The sequence below is a fragment of the Cryptomeria japonica genome, chromosome 3, assembly GCF_030272615.1.
Source record: "Cryptomeria japonica chromosome 3, Sugi_1.0, whole genome shotgun sequence".
NCBI classification, from domain to species: domain Eukaryota; kingdom Viridiplantae; phylum Streptophyta; class Pinopsida; order Cupressales; family Cupressaceae; genus Cryptomeria; species Cryptomeria japonica.
In genome coordinates, this window is record NC_081407.1 from 986234437 (window position 1) to 986251726 (window position 17290).

Sequence of the window (17290 nt, forward strand, 5' to 3'; positions counted from 1 at the left end):
AGTCATCCCTTTAAGAGATTTTTTAGCAGCCTTGCACTCTTTGTCATACCAAGGATTAGCTGGAAAGGTGTTTGACACCACCTTCATAGGTTTAGAATGCTTATACACCTTCAAAGCTTTGTGTATTAAATGGATCAGCATGCTATTGTGAACATACTCTTTTCCCCTCTTGTTTCCCTTGTTCTCTATACTATTTTTGCCAATTGTAAGTGTTTTTCTAGAGTTGCCTTGAAGTGCTCATGGTTTTCCTAATTTATAAGGATTTTACCTTGTGTGCTGACCTTCCTGTAGGAGTGTTGATTTTGCTCTTCCTGTAGGCCTGTAGTGTTTATGCCAAACTTAATACAAAGAGGCATATGATCAGAATTCAACTCTACCTGACAACCTTCAATAGTGAAGTCTAACAAGTTTGAAATAGAGCTCCGAGAACAAATTACATAGTGTACCACATTTTGTCCATTGTAAGTTTTGCAAGTGATACTATTGGATCTCGGCCAATTCTACATGCCATTACATATGACCATTCCGTATAAGCTACAAAGGCGTAATAACTGAACTCTAAAGTGTGATACATTCTCATTCCTATCTTGCGAAGTCCTTTTCCAAAGATGATCCTCATTTTCCCCTAGCCATAAGGGGTTGCTATTGTAGACACCTAAAAATCTTGAAAAAGACAGTCGATGATGCTGGCCGCAATTGGCATATCCAACTTAATCTCGCACTTTGGGCTTACCGCACAAGCGTTCGAACACCTACAAGAGCTACACCCTATTCACTTGTCTACAACACTGAAGCTATCTTGCCTATTGAGGCCGAGTTACCCTCTTTACAAGTCTCTTTGCAAAACATTATCAGTGATGAAGACTATAGGGTCTCTCGCTTACAAGAATTTGAACTATTGGATGAACGAAGACAGATTGCTTTTAATCATCTCAAGGCTTATCAACAAGGAATGAGTCGCAGCTACAATCATAAAGTCAAGCCTCACACATTTGAGGTAGGCGACTAAGTTCTCAGAGAAAATCCTAAAAATCAGCAAGACAGAGAGAAGAAGGGCAAATTCGAACCAAACTGGCTTGGTCCTTACATCATCACAACAACATATGGATCTGGTGCATATCAGCTCTCAACTACAGAGGGCGAACCTTTGGATGATCCTATCAACAACATGCACCTTCGCAGGTTTTACACATAGCTCTTCAGAGTATCCCAATTCAAAAATACAAAATAAAAATAAAAATCATAAAACATAAAAATCGTTACTTGGTGAAAACCTAGCAAACAAGCGCCTTGTGACACAAAAAAAAAAAAAAATCATAAAACATAAAAATCGTTACTTGGCGAAAACCTGGCAAACAGGCACGCCTTGTGACAAAAAAAAAAAAAGAAAAAAAAGTAAAGAGAAATAAATTTGTCCAATGGTGAAAACCACTTCGGTCGTGCCCTAGGCAAGTAACATGGTGAAAACTGGGTCACCAGCGCCATGCGTAGAGACATTGCTCCTCCCTCCTTCAGGATTCACTTTCATCCTTTCACTTTTTGCACACACTCACGACCTATCCATCCATAATAAATCTTAATTTCCATCCCTTTCCATTCATAATAAATCAGATCCTATCTGTGGCCAAGGCTAATCCTAAGTCTAGTAATGGGTGTGGAACTAAGAGCATCACATGTTTCGAGGAGTACAGTTTCTTCTACTTTTCTTCAGTCTATCCACGCACAATCCACAATAAAGCAACATTTGCATCATAGATCTGCAATAAAGTTTCACTTTCTCCGCAATAAAGTATCAGTTTCATGGAGTCAGTCAGTTTCAGGTGAGACGCGGCAGCAACAATAGGTTTCAACAAATCAAATCTTTTAACAGACTCAGACAACATTATGGTTTAGTGCTATCTATCCTTTTTGTGAAAGTAAACATTGTGACCACAATCAAATAGACTTATACAAGTGACAAGAGACACTAAACTTGAGGACTACAGTGGATGTTGGTGTGGAGTCTTGGTTTTTTTTTTTTGATTTTATCTTTTGGTGACATGTCTTTTGGCTTTTCCAAGATGTCTCTGACTAGGGATTCTATCTCCAGGATGTCTTTGACTAGAAAGGCGAGGATGGGGTATCATCACCTATTTTTTTTTTGCTGTCTGTGGATTGTCTCTTAGTAATGCTATGACTTGTCCAAGGATATGAGGACACTGAGAGTCTAGTGTGAACTGGGGCATTCTTTGTTTGAGACTGTCTTATCTCCATGCAAACAGGTACAATGACTTTCTGGTTCGAACATATGCCTCGATTGTCATAACCTACTTGCCATAAAAAAGCTCAATGATGATAACGCACAAGAAGCTCTTTCACTTTCATATCTTCTGTCTTCCATTCCCTGTTCTTGATTGACTTTCATCGTCCTTCTTGAGTCCGTGTAGCCTTCTCTCACACGACTGAGTATAATGACACGCCAAAAACATTTGCATTTCATGTAGTCTGCCCCTGTATTACCACATATTAAACATTTCATACATACATATAGATATCACAATTGCATCACATCCTGCACACAATACATGTTAGCACATTTTACATTTTCATCATGTAAATAGTCATTTGCATTATCATATTCATCTGCATTTCATACATTTACATTCACATATGCATAACATATAAAACATAAAAGAACAAAAATATTGCATTTCCTCATGTACATATTTGCATCCATAACATAAACATCACATAGAAATATAAACATACATCATAAAACATCTCATCACATAGGTACACATGCATATAGCTGCCACAAAGATGAATCATCTCATATATATATAATCATAAGTGTCATGATACAATGATGTCAAAATCATATGGCTACAATCACCCGAATGTGTCTACATCATAATACAAAATGGTAGAAAACTGATACATAGGGAGCCCTCTAAGGCTATGATGAACTCCCTCCCTCGGAGCCGCCTGGCCTCGACGGAGTCTGAGCCCTAGAATGACTCGCCCCACGATCATCTCTCCTGTCCCCTTTATCTGGTGGTGGTGGAGGACCCATGACCCCACCACTAGACGCTTGTCTCCTGTGACTTCCTCCAGTGGCCGTTGCTGTCTATGATGGTCTGCGGAAGCTCCTAGCCCGCTGCTATGGTGGCACTGCCTCGTAGTATAGGTCTCGCCAATAACCTATCTCCTCCCTTGCCCGCAGAACATAGGCGTATCCAGCCCCTGTGTCCTTTGCTGCCTCCCACTCAGCCCTCAGTGCTGTCTCAGCCTCAGTGTAGCACTGGATAGCCTGATCTCGCTCCCGCTCAGTATCCCTCAGCTGTCTCCTGAGCCTAGCTGTCTCCCTCTCCAAATCCTGGATCTCATCTGTCTGTCCCTGACAGATCTCCCTCAGCTCTAATAGCTCATCCTCCTCCTCCTCGACCCCCTGTACCTGTGGCTCTACCTGTCCCTGCCCCTGTATTGGTGGCTGTGCCTGTGCCTATACCTATGGCTGTCCCTACCCCTGTCTAGGACCCTGTGCTGCTGGCACCTGTAATGGCAACCCACTGCGACCCCTCACCACCCGAGCCTATCTCTCCTCTCCACCCTCTCTCCGCGGAGCCACCCTCCTCTCTCCTCCTGCACCCCGCCTCCTCCGTCGGTCTCTACCCCCACCATCTCCATCATCATCCTCATCCCCTCCGCCATCTCCATCTATCAGATCTCCTGGATTCGTCAGGCGTGGAAATGGATGCTTTGCCCAATATGCAGTATACTCTGCATCCATCCCTGCATCCTCAATCTCAGGCCACATATCCCATGGCATGGACACCATCTCTACTAGTTGCATCACTGCCTGATCATACGATAACAGAGGCCCAAAGTGTGCCTGGTCTCGCACTGTCCGCGCATACATACCAGAACCCCGTGGCATCCGCTGGATCCTGCCAAACTGCCTGCATACCCTGTCAACCAACTGCCTCTCTAGTACATAGGGCGTCCGCCCAATCAGATATCTGCTCCTGAAGGTATAGGGTAGATGCACTGCGTCATCCTCCCACTGCTCGCACTCTCGGTACTGTCTCCATATCACAGTGTCAACCTCATCAAGGACTCGATGCCAGTGCTCCAACCTGCCAATCTGTGGTTGTGAGGTAATCATATCATACAAGTGCACGAAGCTGCGTCCATGACCCCTGCCTCTGAAATGTATCAGTCGTGTCACTGGCAAATGCTCATATGCCCACACCTGCAATAATGTCACTCCGCAGCCCAATCCTACAGATCTATGATATACAAACTGATGAAGCTCATAGTACAAGTGTGCCAACACACACGGTCCCCAGACATATCTGGTATGCTTTGTCACCAGCGTCTCCAAGGTGCTCCCCCAGCCCACAACCAACCCTCGTGTCGCCCTATCTGGACACAGGAACCCACTGATCACTCCTCCTAGCACTGCTGGTAGTGCTAGTCCTGTCGCTGTCATGGTGTCCCAGGCGACATGTCATGCCCTCATCTCCAGTCCCGGATCCCAGAACACTCATCTCAATGCCTCCCTGTCTCCATCTCGATCATAGGGTATCAACTCCCCATCGATCGGTATCCTCAGAATCCTATAAACATCCTCTAAGGTGACTGTCATCTCACCCATCGACAAATGGAATGTGCATGTCTCAGAATGCCATCTCTCAGCAAGTGCAGTCAACAACCCCATGTTCACCCGAAACTCAGGCACATACAGAATGTATCTTAGACCCATACCCTCAATGGCAACTCGGTCCTCAAATGTCAGCTCCGGTCGTAACCTCTGAGTCGACGGGAATCTCTCCCGTGACTCCAGCATAGATAGGTACTCCTGTAGTCAAGCAAATCAACTGTGTCAGTCAAAATGGTATTCCTTGTTCATCACAAAATGTTGCTTTTTATCCTAAGTGCTTATGATATTATATCCTAGTGACACTCACTGTTCATCACAAAGTGTTGCTATGGATCCTAGTGGTACTCACTGTTCATAAAAAAGTACTACGTGTTTTGCACTCCCTGTTCATCACAAAGTGCTGCTCATTTTTGCACTCCCTGTTCATCACAAAGTGCTGCTCATTTTTGGCGCTCCTTGTTCATCACAAAGTGCTGCTCATATTTTAGTACTCCCTGTTCATGACAAAGTACTATGTCTTGGTACTCACTGTTCATCACAAAGTGCCTCGATCTATCCTAGTCTTCCCTAGAGGACTTGTTGGAGTGTATCCTCTCAGCAGCTTATCCAATCGACAACGTATGTTCATCACAGAACTGCCGATTTGCCCTAGAAGACATAAATGCACATTTTTGACACAAACGCGCCTTCGTGACATAAACGCACCTTCGTGACATAAACGCGCTTACATACTGCATAGACGCGCCTGCTCTGTACAGACGCGCCTGAAATACACAGACGTGCCTATGATCTGCACAAACGCGCTTGCTCTGCACAAACGTGCCCACACAACACAGACGCGCCTGCACAATGCAGACACGCTCGCATTTGGCATAGACTCTTTTTTCGGCACAGACGCGCTTGGCACAAACACAGACGCACCTAGCTAACCTAGACGCGCCTGGCACCAATGCAGACACACCTCGACGTTTTTGACATTACCTAAAAGCGCATTTATTGCACTACCTAGCATGCATTAATGACAACATTTATTGCGACAAAGTACAAAGAGGTTTTGTGGTACTTACCGACTCTCCTGTGTCGGCTGGCCTCTGAAATCGGTGAACGTGATCGAATCTATGCACCAATGCCATCGCTACTGACTGCTGCTGTTCTATTCTTGCTCTGCACTCTGATCTCTTGGATGTGTGGATGACAATGAGGATGTGTTCCCTCATGGTCTATCTTATAGACTACCCTAGCCCTAGTCCTCATTTCCCGAGTTAGTCTTCATTATCCCGTGACTCTGTCACTCTATCCTATCCAGTCAGTCCATTCTAGCCTTTCTTTCTTATCGAGAGATTGTCTGCGATCTGTCCAAACATTTTCATCCAATCTCTCGAGGGGGCATATCATTCCCATCTTGGGGCAACTTTGTATCAGTTCATCTTATCTTCTTTGAAACAACGCGACAAACTGCATTGTCTCAAAGAGGGGCAAAATGTAGACACCTAAAATTGTCCAGTCTAATTAAATAAATATTTATTTATTTAATTATTTTAGCCTAATTCTTCTATTAATTAAATAAATCTTTATTTATTTATCCTCTTCTAGCTTTATTTCTCATTTAAATAAATACATTTATTTATTTAAATTATCCTTTTCCTTAAATTAAATAAATATTTTATTTATTTAATTATCCCACTTTCTCTATTAATTAAATAAATCTTTATTTATTTAATTAATTCATTAACATTTTCTACCTATGACACATGTCATTCATCTCTTAATTCATACACTACCTACCATCTCGTTATTTTATTATTTCCTTTACCTACCCTCTAATCATAGCCGATCATTTATCTTTTACACCTCTCAATCTTATCCCTCTATTTCTTATAGTGTCTTCTATATAAGGAGATGTTTTCTTCATTATCAACCCCCACTTACGACTCGACTACACTACGCTTTTGAACTTTCATATGCGATCCTACTTGCAACCACATTTCCGTTCTTTGTTGAGCTCTTGTGCACACATAAAATTTGAGAGCAAATATATCAAGCAAGATCAATGGAGATAGGAAGAATGAAGATCCAAACCTTATTGGACATGTGATGGTATAATCTTTGTGATTTCATTTGATTTGCATTGTCTTAGGTAATCTTTATTTGTTACGGTGGATCTTTGTTGTTGTTAGGCTAGGGTTTTGTGGTTGAATCTATTTAGTCTTTCAACATTGTTGTATCCATTTTCACCGTACACAGCTATCTTCCTCTATGTTGTTGCTCAATTGAATAGATTGATTGTTCATTGCTCTAGTGTTGAAGTCGGCAATTACGATAATATCACCTACAATGCTAAAAGCTAAGATATCTTTCTTTAGTGTAGCATAAGGGTCTTCATTATCCAAATTCCTCTTCTTATAGAATGTTGAACTTTTTGGAGCAAAATAAGAAACTACCATCGAAATTTTATCCTCATTATATGTTATTTTCAGCCATATAAACTGTTTATTTGGGTCGTCTTTCTCTAACTTCACAATACTAATCCATATTTCTTTGATTAAAACTGTTATCCCTCCATGCCCTTTACCTATCTTAATCTCTTCATTCCACATGGAAATTTTAATGTATCCTTCAAAGTTTGGGATCCTACATCCATCATGGTCATGGATTATCATAAGAAAAATAATGTTTTCTCCCTCTGCTATGGGCCCCAACCATGGTCCTCTTCTCCACATGTAACCTCTGCAATTCCAACTTGCCATGTTTATATACTCTCGTGGGGCTTCAAGTCCCTATTTGTTGTGTGTCCATTGCTCAGTGTTTTGAGCTTTCATAGTTTTCAGCCATGTGCATTTTCCTGCATCTCTTGCCAATTTCACTTTTTGGAGCAAATGCTAGTACAAACTATCATACAACTAAGAATCAATAAATATATATTGGGGTGTTAAATAAGTAAATCAAATATGTAAAATCCTAGTTCTGAACTCATAGGTAAAAATTTGAAACAAGCTACTTACTGTTGGACTTTTGGTTAGTGCTTGCTAAGTACATGCGCTGCACTTGTGGTGAGTGCTTGCTGAGTACAGGCATTGGACTTTCCCAAAGTGGCAAAATGCGCATGTGGTAAGAACGTGGCAAAATCATTGATTTTTTGCGTTTTGGTTTTTTGATGTCGATTTGCTCTCGCAGAACATTTGAAGTTAAATTGAGCAATATTAGGCAATTGAGGAAGAAAAAATGAAGTTTAAAGTTTTTTTTTCATTTTTTTTTCTTTTTCCCCAAGCTTTCCTAGAATTTTTAGTACATTATCTTATTTTACATGCATATTAGTGTTTTGCATGCATTCAATTTAGTGCCTATGTATCTGTAACATTAGTTTTAATTTCTGTTTAAACTACGTTTATATGTATTTGACATGCATTTGAATTAGTGTAGGGTTTATGCATTTAAAAATTAGAAAGCTAATAATTCATGATTCACATGCATGCAAATTAGTATAATTTTTTTTTTTTTAATTCTATTTTATTTAAATTTTATTCTTTTCAGTAGTTATATTGTAGCAATTTTTTTAATTTATAAAAAGCTAGATTTGTGGTAATTAAATATGTTTTTATATTTTTGTGCTCAACGATCTGGTTTTTGTTGACTTTTTTAAAGTGTTTATCCTTTAATTAGGAGCATAACATAGATTGTATTTCACAACTCTAAATAAAAAATTAGAGTTAATGGAGCTTAAACAAAGAATGTAAGAAGATAAAAGATAGAATAAAAGAATAATAATAACAAATATATAATGGGAAACCATTTCAGATATACAAATTCTAGCCTTAAAAGTACATCACTATATTGACCTTAAACAAGTCTAACTATACAATGAGAAGGTCCCAAAAATGAGGTAGTGATTGCAACACCATTTCAATATGATATTGATAGTTTTAGCAAGAAAAATGGGGAACATAGATTGAAGTTTTGAGCCCCAAGTACATCTTAAGTGTAGTTTATGCTTTAGACTCAGTTTTATAAAGGAAGCAATGAGTTTATTTGAACAAAGTACTAACTGGTTAATTGGACATAAACTATTATCACATATCACATTATATAGATAATTTCAGTATCTTTGTATTATCAAAAGATCATTCAAGTACATTCATTTATCGTTGTATCTCATTTTACATCATCTACATTCATTCATCTATTTATCTTTTTATGCTAGTTGCTAGGCTTCTTGAAGGATTCTAGTGATATGTGCTAGCCTTGAACTAACTACTTCTTAGAATTGATGGAATTTGTGCTTGTTCTTATTTCTTAGATCTCGAAGTTATTTAAATTGTACATCTAAGACTTCTATCTCCACCTGAGGTGGGCTATGTATATCTTGAAGAGTATCATATGTGGTGGTTGTTTTAAGTACAAGGTGATCAATCTAAGCTTTAATTGGAATTGTCATTGTTGGCCATTGTAAGCGAAATTGGTAGAGGGTATTAATATCACCCTTAATATTCTTCAAGGTGTTGATACGTGTCTTTAAATTTGAATGAGCAGTGACACACCTCTTCCATTCTTTCTCTAGTCTTGTTTTATGTAGCTCAGCTTGAATTTGCTGTTGTATGGCCTTCTTTTGCAATTTTGTATATTTAATAAATCCATCTATCAAGAACTTTAGTTTTACTAACAAAGTGTTGAGCGAAATCCCCTTGTAGTTGAGGAAAATTATTTTAAATTTCCTTTGCCATATCCTCAAGTGACCCGAGCTCTCTAAATGTTCCAAAATCTCCTCCCTTGCTGTTTGATAAATCCCTTAGTTGAAATTTGTGGAGGGGTGAGATGCTACCAATGTCTACCTGTGATCCTACTAATGAAAGTTGGAGTAGCTGTAGTGATGCAACTAGTTATCTGTACTTTTGTTTGGCCAAGTAATCTTTTATGGATTATATAGGAGAGGTTGTAGAATATGAGGGTTCTTTTGATTGCGAAGGATGGGAAGATGTCTGTTGCTGTAGATGGGTGAACTCCGAAGAATTTTCTTTATATTTTGGTTCTTCCTTGTGCAATTTTTGGTAAGTTGTTACTATTGCATCCCTTATCTTTGCTTGGATATTTTTTGTAACCTCTAGCTTGTTTGTCATCAATTTGTTTAATTAATCTTTGTCTAGACCATAGTTTTTTGGTTTTTATCTCTACAATCGAGGTGTATTTGTAGGGTTATCTCCCCAATAATTATCTCCTTATCTCTTGATGCTTTCTCCCTTCCTATTTTCATTGTGGTATGCAAGGAGTCAATAAAGTAGTCTATTAGGTTCTCCATAGTTATGTTTAATGCTACCATATGTTGTATGAGAGTCCTTTTGGTGATCAATTTGGTCGGTCCTGCCATATTGGCGTACTTCTACAAAGTCATATCTAATACCTCTTTGTAGATTAGGCCACTGTATAGTTGGTCTTCATCTACCAATGGTGAATTGCTAAGAGGGAAGTGTCCTCCAATGCATCTTGTTCCTCTTGTACATCTATTGTCTGCGAAGAGATCTCTTTTCATGATTTTTCTTTCCCCTTTTTTCCCTTCCCACATTCATTTGAAGTAGCTTCAGATGCCTCATCTTTTGATTGCTCTTATGCAAAGGTGTAGTCTGTAGTCTTCTCTTCCTTGGTTTACTGCTTTTTATTTGTGTTGATTTGGTGGGGAGTGCCTATTGGGAGTCTTTTGGACCTCCTTAGGGTTGATGTGCTATGGTATTTTGTTTGCTTTGGTAAACACCATTTCTTGTTCATTTTTCCTAGTTCTTCTCCAAAGGCTCCACAAATTTCATTTTCACTAGATTGTCCATGTATTCTTGGTATGACGTAAACTTTTCTACTTGTGGATCCTTGGGAAAATTGAGAAGTGTGGCGGCATAAGAATCTATCTTCACATCTTTTACTTCGTTTTATACTTGTAGGATCCAGGAAGTTCAGGGCTCAATTCCCTCCATAAAGATGTTGTCGTCATCTATGAGGAAGACGATGTCCTTTATGTATCTGCGAACCATATCATAGGAGAGTCATTCTCTATGCTACAAAGTTTGTTGAAAGGATCTGAGGAATCACCAATATGTGGTTGTGTATGATGTGGCGTCTTGAAACTGTTTAACATGGTCTTCGATTTGGGCGGCAATCGATCGAGTGGTGGCACAAATTTGTTTCACAAAGGATGGTAGCTTATGCATATAATAGAATATAAGGCATATGAGTAGGGTCCTATTGTGAGGCATTCACACACACATCACCCCTTTGCAAATGGGGAACCCCACTTTTCGCTTTCTAGGGTTAGTCCTTTTTGCTTAGTCGTAGGTTGTCTTAGAGTCTTTTCTATTACTCTTTGCATTGAGGAGATAAATTTTCTTGAGTAGCCAGAGAATTCATCAATTCAGGTGGAAAGGGATTGAATGAGGAGTCTTCCCTAAGGTCACTTTTGAAGATTAATTTGACATGGACATTGAAGTGGCTTTTGAAAGGAAGTTTGGATGAATAAAGTATAGGCAAGAGGAGATATTGAATAAGTTTCTACATAGGGTCATGTCCCTTGCTAGAGAAAACTTTCCTTAGACATGTCCTTGGCCTCAAGATTAGAGCGAAATTCTTTGAACAACTCATGTACCTTACCAAGGTCATTGAGTGAATTTTCCATCTAATTCATGTCCTTGCCAAGGTCTTAGGGCAAAATTTTGCATTTAGCTCCTATACCTCATCAAGGTCCTAGAGCGAACTTGAGTCCCGTCCTTCTGAAGGTCACATAGCGAATTTCCTCTATAGATGTTCTTAAGGGCTGAATTGATGATGCTTTCATATGGAGAGGTTTGAAAACTTAAGATAACGTAAAAGGGAGTGGGGAGTTTCATGTCCTTGCAAAAGTCATAAGGTGAACCACCAAATCTTGTTATATAGGCCATGTCCTTAAGGAGGTTATAGAGCGAGTTTCATCTATCATACCTTGTCCTTACTAAGGACGGTGAGCGAAAATTTTCACATCTTGATTTTGTCCTTACCAAGGACGGTGAGCAAAATTCATTGCAAGTCTTGTCTTTAGGACGATCATAGAGCGAAATTCTCCTCAAGGACAGTGAGCGAGCTAATTCACTTAACTTGCATCAGCTCGGACCAAATGCATCTTTTAAGTCTTCTCCTTAGAATGTATCTTGCAACGATCGGTTTTAGGGTGTGTCCTCATCAAGGACTTAGAGTGAATTATGTTTTGAAGTTTTCCCTTACCATGGTCATAAAGAGAATTCACCTCTTTAAGCTTGTCCTTAAGGAGGTCTTAGAGTGAGAAATGCATTATAGGTCATGTCCTTCCAAAGGACATTAAGCAAAATCATTTGCTTACCTTGTCCTTGCTAATGGTTCAGAGCGATCTGCATGCCTTGTCTTTGCTGATGGTTGAGCGAACTAGAATGCGTTTTAATTTGAGCTTTGTTAGAATCAACTGCTTACTTGCTGATGGTAGAGCGAACATGAATGAGTCTAAGAGAAAACTTTATTTAGAATCATTGCATGTCCTTAGGATGGTCACAGAGCGAACTTGAACTTGTCCTTAGTAAGGTCAGGCAACGAATTTCAATATAGGTCTTGTCCTCATCAAGGACATAGAGTGAACTGTTATGTAAGTCTTGTCCTTAGGCCGATCATAGAGTGGACTTGTCATAATAGGGATCGTCCCTAGAGAGGATAGAGAGCGGACTGCTTTAGGAGGCTTGTTCTTAGAGATGACATAGAGCGAACTGCTAAATAGGCCATGTCCCTACCAAGGACAGAGAGTGAACCTTACTTTGACCTTGTCCTTATCAAGAACACAACGAATTTATCATTTTGGGCCTATCCTTAGAGAGGACATAGAGCGAAACACCTGCGTTGACCGCTTAAAGGATATGAAGTGAATTGGTTTGAAGAACATGTACCTTACAAGGGTCCTAGGGTGAATGTTCTCCTAAGTGTCCTAGAGCGAATTGTAGCATTTAGGCAAGAGGTGAAGTCAGCCAGCATGAGGAAGACCATTTATTATTGGTAAAGCGAGTCGACCTCATCGTAAAAGGACTCATCTCCTCATTAAGACACCTATATAAGGAGACTTAAAGCAATCATTTAGTCACCTATTCAAAGCGATCCTTTTTCCTAGAGTGAACTTGATCAACAGATCAACAGTCCCCATCAACTCCACTAGCGAATTCAATTAGTAGGGCAAGGACTCCAATAAATATCAACAAAAAATCTGATTCAGGAAACATATCATCAACGAATGTGATTACATCCACAGTGAGTTCAGTAAGCATCAACATCAAATATGATCCACAAGCAATAACTCCAATCATTGGTGACAACAAAAGTCACAAAAGAAGAAGCGAATTCATCAAGAAGACAACAAATTTGTTTCAACCAAGGAGTGGTCCTTTTATAAATGCTCTTATTAAACCTCCAAGTCACATGAAATCACATAATTACATCAAACTAAGAGGTTATAATATTAGGGATATCATTTGATGCTTGCTTATTTGTTTTGTAGGAGATGATGAAATAAATCAAGGAGATCATATTGAAGGAGGATTGAAACAAGCCGCTCCGGGATCAAATTTCAACATCAAGGTTGAAATACAAGAAAGATACACTTTGAGGGAACTTCATAAGATAGACATAAGAAGGTGATTATACAAGAAGCACTCACTTAGACAAAGACATGAACTACAACACCAACTCTTACAACACCAAGGAGTCAAAGAGAAGGAATGCCAAAGGAGAAACGTAGTGGTGACATCAAGAGTTCATTCTAAGGTACATCAATACTTCAAAACCAAGAAAGGTGGTGTCCTAATCAACATCACAGTCACCATTTGCTAATGAGGGAAGGTCTACCTCAACAAGTCTTGATTCAATGTACCAGACTCACCCATGGATGCACAAACTCCGATGTACTTACCCTTGACATCTATTGGTCCACGCTCATTGAATGTAATTTTCTCATTGGCTAAGGAGAGTTTGTTGTAACAAACCCTAATTAGGGTTTTCATTGTAAAATCTTAGCCGTTGATAGAGATTCAATCCTGGCCATTCATTGTAAATGAACTCTTTATATAAAGCTCAAATTTTTCATTTTTAAAAGCTAATAGTTGGGGAATAGTTAATAGTGAGTAGAATAGTGAATATAATAGCAATTATAATAGAAGTTAGAGTAGGAGAAGGTAAAGATTGTTGCCAAACATAGTTGTAAAGAACAATTGATTTCATTGAAGTTATGGTGAATTTGATTTGTTATTTCAATGACTTGCATAGTGTTTGCTTCTCAATTGGCTTTTATGTTGATTAGATTGAGTGGGAGAATTTGTTGAATGTATTGATGTGGGATTTTCCCAATCCATACCACTAGCCTCTTACTAATTGTAAGTGCACCTTATGTGGTCAGTTGGAATGATATGAGCTTAATTTCGAATCATTCTACACTCATTGTTTATGCATTAACTTGAATGGTGATCAATGTTTGATGGTATGGATTCGAACATCTTTGAAACATGCTTAGAAGATTGCATTGAGCTTGTGTCAAATTGTTCAAGTTGATAGTGAGACCTCGCTCAGTAGGGTTCCATATAGTCATTCATCTATGTTCTTACATTCTAGGTCTTAGATTAGGCTTTCTCAACCCTTAACCTTTTGCCATTTTTTCAAAATCAGGCTAGCTTAGGACAAAGAGCATCACCATATAGCAACATCAGATGATCGAGTTCCTGCAAATGAAGCATTTAAGCATTCAAATGCATGTCCCCTTGTGGTTCCAGCATAATCACATCAAACAAATGAGCTTATCCACACGTAGTGACCCTACATTAATGAACCTTGGAGTCGTCTCGAATGATCCCAAAACTAATCTTCAACATTTGAGAGATTTTGTTCAAGAGAGGATAAGATACTTTTGGGTATTTTATTATGTGTTCGCATGCTCTTGAAAAACACATCAATGGGTCCCATATCTAAACCAATACTGGGATTGCTGGATGCACTCAATGTTCTCCAATAGCTCTTGTGTTGGCAAGAGACACTATTCTGATGGAAGTTGATGCATGAGAAATGCTTAGGAGTTGTAATTGATGACAACTCAGTTCAGATATCATGTCCGGTGTACATAGATTTGATTTATTGGAAGTTGCATTAGGTCTGGAAGGTGGAATATAGTAACCGACAGAGTATGAGTTCACTGTGCATATCTTGGCTTTGGTTGCATAATTTTGGTTGCGGTAATAGAAGTAGATGATTTGAGGTTCGAAGTAGATTATTCTTTAATCCTGATATCCGTTGTTGATTCATGAGCAAGATTGAAGGTTCGGTATCCGGTAATTAAGTAAAAATAGAGTTATGTTGATGTAACGCGTGATTCATAATCTTTGGGATGATTTTGGTGATTGGTTCTGTGTTCAAGGAGATTGGGCTGACATATATGAAGCTTTTTATCATCTTGTTTAGGTTCGCATATGGATTTGTGGACGGATTGAGCCGACTCATTGGTTACATGTTTCATGTTGCGTGTTATGTGGTTTTTGGAAGCCGACATGATAAATGATTTATTTTATTGGTGCAGATATACAAGGTTGATTTGGTTAAGCATTTTGGATGAGAGCATGAGTGTGAAAAGTCTGTATGAGCGAATGTGCGAAGTTTGGTGAATGTGATTGAAGATTTTGGTGCTTTGGTATATGATAGAGTAGGAAAATAGAGCAGAGAGACAAAACAATTGTAAAAGGAAAATTGAGCTTAACCAAAACTGCTATTTGGCATTAGTAGATGCTATTCTTCAGTTCATTCATTATTGTAATCAATTGTAGGACAATGAGTCCTTTGGGTTGTAGCCCTTTTATGTATTTGAGCAGTGAGCTTGAATGCAAGTGCATTCCCCTTTTTCTATTATTAGTGTTTGCACAATTTGATCTAAAGTTTTAAAGATTTACTGATTCACTCCCTCCCTCTGAGTGACCTAATTATGTTCCTTCAATGGCTACTTCGTGCCAACCAAATGGTTACATGTCTACAATTATTGAACCAATTCCATTGTTATAAGCCGACTTTTTGATTAGATATTTTCACTTTGCTCTTGCTTTGGATACTATGATAATTCTTGTACTCTTTGCTATCTCTGCGATAAATTTTCTCACATTAGGGTTTCATTAAGGGTAAATGTTGTCCTTATCCTAGTGCTCTCATGCTTTTTTTTTTCATTCTTCACTTTGAATTTTTAATTGAGCACTGTTATACTCATTTCCTATTAATTGAGTACTGTTATACTAATTTCCGCCACTTATATTGAAAACCCTAATTATAGGTAATTATTCTCTATTTGTTAAAACCCTAGAAACAGTAATGACGAAGTTTTCCAGCCATGGTAAGAGGAAGTTTTTTAGATGAGATAATTTCTCAGCTTTGTGGATCAACAAACGCATAGAAAAGAGGTAAGGTCGGTACTAGGTCTGAATAATTTTTGATCGACTATTCATCTACATACAAAGATCCAACTATGGAGTCCTTAGGTTTTAGCCTTTGGAGAAGATGCTATAACAAGAAGGAATGAGTTCCAGTATATAACATTTGGAATTTGAACTTGGGAAGGCTAACTGTCCCTAATGTTTTTGTGAATATTGACCTACCACAACAATTGCAAACAATTATAGGCATGATGTAAGGGAAAATGTTCGTAAGGATGGAGCAAGATTAGTCGCTCTCAATAAGAAAACAATTGAGGATGTTTTTATGTTGGACAAGAGAGCAATCTGGTCTCTAAATAAGGATGAACTCACTAAGGAGTATAAGTCTCATGAGGGACTTTATAGAAGTAAAATCCCTGCTTTTAGAGCAACACATTTGAAGAGGGACGAGAGAGTCCTCACTGCAAAGATCAAGCACCTTGTAAAATTGATTTGTTCATTGGTTATTTCAAGTATATCTACTTTTCTCTATGCCAATTCTTTGGTATTGATGTTGGATTGTTCATTACTAATTGGATGCTGGGTTTGTGGATGGACATTCAAAACAATGATCATAGTAGGCTTTTCGATTATGCAAGTGTGCTAGCAAAAGTATTACACAAAGCACTCTGTAATTTGAAAGTTGGTCCCTCTCTATAATTTAAGTATTACACAAAGCACCTAGACCTAAGGGTTGGACCAGTGGTTAAGGGTGAGGCCATCCTTGTCCAAGAATGGACATATTTATGGGATAGGTATTCTGGACAATCAAATTATCTAGTATTTGAAAATCATTTTGTTAGAAAGTAAATGATTATTCTTCAAGGGAATGTGCCATGGGGCTTGAGTAAGAGGGTGAAGAAGTTTTTAAGGGCAAAGGACCATGGCCTACGAAAAAAGATCAGCCATAATTGGGGGTCATGGTTCTACTTTAAGGACCACACAATTATAAGCTTTTTTTGTAGCCCCATTGTTCGAAGACTTTTTCCCACTATTGTATCTAACAAGGTTGCTCTTTTGGGAATAATGCATTAGTTATCTAAAGCAATGAAGTCCCTAATTGGGGGAGTACATAAAAAGGGATCACTCCTTCCCTCTCAAGTAAGAGTAGGAATGTATCATTTTACAAATAGAAGAGATTATGATCTTTTGGATAGTATGTTAATAAGTACAATCTCCCCTGGGTCTCCTA